This window comes from Vanessa cardui, chromosome 7 (assembly GCF_905220365.1).
Source record: "Vanessa cardui chromosome 7, ilVanCard2.1, whole genome shotgun sequence".
In the NCBI taxonomy this organism is placed as follows: Eukaryota; Metazoa; Arthropoda; class Insecta; order Lepidoptera; family Nymphalidae; genus Vanessa; species Vanessa cardui.
Genome location: NC_061129.1, coordinates 3,461,064 through 3,464,862, shown reverse-complemented (window position 1 = coordinate 3,464,862; position 3,799 = coordinate 3,461,064). Strand labels below are relative to the sequence as shown.

Below are 3,799 nucleotides of genomic sequence, written 5' to 3'. Positions count from 1 at the left end.
CAGCCAAGCCAATCACGTACGAGTTATCATAATGCATGAGTTTGTACGTATGTCACTGTGTCATTCTGAAACGATGTCATTATAATAATTAAATAAGGCTGATCAACGTTCAAGCAAGAAGGACAAAAAATGATATACAAAATATTCGACGGCCACCGTGGTCGAGCTTTACACCAGTTTTCATGGGTATTCCGAGGTTCCAAGTTTGATTCCAGGCTGAGTCTATGTAGAAAAAGTTCAGTAGTTTTTATATATTTTCTTGAGTGTGGGTGTCTTCTGATAGACTTTTGAACTGATTAAGATCATCTATTACGTATGTATTTGATTGAACCCTGTTAAACGCGGCATCAGGTCGTAAATTAAACTCATATTTCTTATATATATATAAATACTTTGAGTATTAGTGAACTGTCGACCAAAAATCAACACAAAATTAAAGACACGATTGTGACAATAGATTTCTAAGACAAGTTTTTCTCTGAGTTTTTCCTGTATACTAATAATTATTATTATTTTATAAAATATAAAGCTTTAGAAGATGATGAAGAAGATGTAATACTGGTCAGCACAAACTCGACCCGGATTGTTCATACAACAAAATAACTTTGTATCATTAATTTATCTTTTTTCCTGTATATTTTTTTCTGCAAGAGCTAAAGCTGAAAGGGGTTTAATTGGGGTGACGGTTTGCTGGAGCACACAAAAGCACAGTTTCATTAATTTCGTTCGGATAGAGTCGCAGTATTATTATATGTATATAATAATATTATGAAATGTATAAGAATTTAAATGAACATGGTTATTATTATTATCTACGAAACGATAGTCGATAAACGATGTCTCGTGAACAAGATTCGTAGATATTATCGAAATATCAAGCCAACGGATAAAAATAAAAAACATAGTAAATATCCCGTAATTAATAACTCTAATTATTAAATGTATATAATATTACTTTAAATACTTTATATAGTATATCGTTTTTAAGAATTATCAAAGGCATACTTTTTTTGACTGCCTAAAATCAACCATCAATGATGCTTTATTTTAAAATACCTTTTCCCAAATTGTAAAGAAAAGAAAAAAAATAAGGTCGTTTTTAAATAAATTATTTATCCATTGTAAGCTGTAATGTACACTTCTCCTTTATGCAAATTTTCTTAAGCGAGGATGATCTTAAACATAAGATCGCACTCTGTATTTAATCATTTGTAAAAAAAAAATTGCCATTGCATTAACTGAATCTGGAAATAAATTTAAAGTTACCAGGAAATATCGTAGACTTCCTTCGAATAGTTATTAATCTTTTCTTTCATGGATAAACTTATAGTTTTAGAATAGATGGATAGATTTGACAACCTCCGTGGTCGAATAGTGTGTACACCGGTATTCATAGACACGCCTCTCCAAGGTTCCATGTTCGATTCCTAGTCGAGTCAATGCAGAAAAAGTTCATTAATTTTCTATGTTGTATTGGGTCTGGGTGTTTGTGGTACCGTCGTTACTTCTGATTTTCCATAACTCAGATACTTACATTGGAATCAGATATAATATGTCTAATATTTATTAGACGAAGATTAATATAATATCATTTTATTGATGTAAAGATATCATTAATTTGTGAAAATAAATCGGTAGTAGCTTCAGTCACGGTATAAGCTTCTTATTCACTTGAGAAATTGTGACTTGTTTTACGATCTTTTCCTCGTGTCATTTTACGTATTTTGTCAGTGTTTCCTGGTATTGGTTGTTTACTTTTCGTTGATTTACTCGGAATTAACGCCTCTCAAACTACCAATTTCCTGATCGACCTTAAGGTTACATGTATTAAATAGAAGATAATGTTCTATAAAATAAAAAGTTTCAGTAGAATTGACGTACTTTCACATTCAATCTCAAAGCATAAGTCTGAGTCGCAATTTACTGCTTGTTTGTAAACTAGATCCAGACAACCGATTGAACTTTTCAGTATGTTCGTACATTAGAAACTGATATAGTAATATCTACTTACGAAGACAAATAGCATTATTTAATTTAATTTGAAACAATCCCTTTGGTATATTTAAAATTAATGTAGTTTAGCTTGGACTTTTTTTAGTAACGCACCATCGAGTCATCCTCAAAAGATCAACCAGTTCGAACCGGTGGTTATACACGTTTGATAATTTCCTTCATCATCAAAAGACTAATTATAAAAACTGTCTTCGAACCCACAATCTTTAAAAACCTCATGCCCTATTCAATTGAACCTCTTGGCTAGTTTCGGCATTTAATTAAATAAAATTTCTATAAAAAAAATATAGCTCCGCCATGACAGCTGAACGCTGCCGTGACCAGGATTCGAACCTGGGTTACTACGGCCACAACGTAGGGTCCTAACCACTAGACGATCACGGCTATCGGAGCGATGATAACGACACCGAAATGAATGTACAGTTTATAAACTTACTTTCACTGCTACGGTTTGCGTAAGAGTGAGTGAAATTGCCCCAGATAACATTTTTTGCTTATTAATTATTTCGATTCAAACACGCTATAAAAAAAAGAAGTATCGTCACGTCTTTTTGGACCATTTTACTGACGACCAAATTGTAGCGAGAGTAATATTTTCAAATGAAAAATCTTGTGAAAACTAAAACATATAATTCGCATATCGAAGGAAAATGAAGATTTGCAAGGTATAAAAACTAGATGTACAAGAAAGAGATGCTAATAGTTTATCATTTACACGATTTAAATTTCCTTGGGTATTGATGAGCTCTGAACACCTGGAATGACATCATAATTGGAGCAAGCAAGCTTAAAATTTGCCATTACAATCTAGATTTACTTGATGACATGCCCATTTGATGCTATCACTCATATTTGAAGAGAGATCCACCGAACTAAAAATGGATTATTCATGGAATGGTAACCCATTTCACCATAATCACACTATCCAACATCATCCACTGCCGCTGATTTTTATGTGATAATCTTGTTGCCTCTTCCACTGGTTTTGAAAAGGGCCGGTTAGGTCCGAGTGTATTTGGAAGATTAATCGTTAGTATATACGTAATTATTATCATCTAGTGTGACTGCTAGTTATGGTTGTTTTTGCCATGAAGATCTGATAATCCATACGAACGCAACATGATTAATCTCGGTCCGAATATCATTCCTTAAGCCCTTGCTCTGTTGTGTGTTATTCCTGGCATACTTTTACTGCCCACTGCTCACTTTCTTGCTCACACGGCAGTATACTGCCACAAAGAATAACGACCTTAAAATTTATTGAATTTATCTAGATATGCTCATGTTATTACTCTGTGGTTTCAGCCATTAATATTATAGCAAGCGTCGATATCCTCAAAGGTTGACGTTTGCTTAGCATAGCGCAACACAAGGTAGCTTTTGTTTGCATAGACGTGAGCAGTCGGCTCCCCGGGGAAAATGTTAATGGAATATTGAATTTACCACCCACGGAATGGTCTATTTACAATACGAGTATATGATTAAATAGAAATCGTCTGGTCAGCTATACCCAAAATTGCATTTGCATGTAAGTGTAACACACATGCGCAAATTTCTTACAAATGTTGATAATGCGTATGTATATACATACGTATAATACTTATGCACGACACATGCAATGCGTACACGTAAATGATTTTGTAATTATTGCATAAGTGGTATTATAAAATATTTGCGCTAATTATACGAAATTAAATTGAAGGCGGTAGTTACGGTTGAGTTGGCAAGTGAAAGTGTATCGAGAATATATAAGATATTTTCAATATTACGATCACCAGCTCCGATA

The 3,799-nt window shown here is 33.4% G+C and overlaps 1 non-coding gene across 1 annotated transcript; it reads right to left on the bottom strand.

Moving 5' to 3' along the window:
* Positions 1–2,325: 2,325 nt before the first annotated feature.
* On the bottom strand, positions 2,326–2,397 carry Trnah-gug. The gene has a single exon. It is a non-coding gene; the product is annotated as a tRNA-His (tRNA).
* Positions 2,398–3,799: the final 1,402 nt, after the last annotated feature.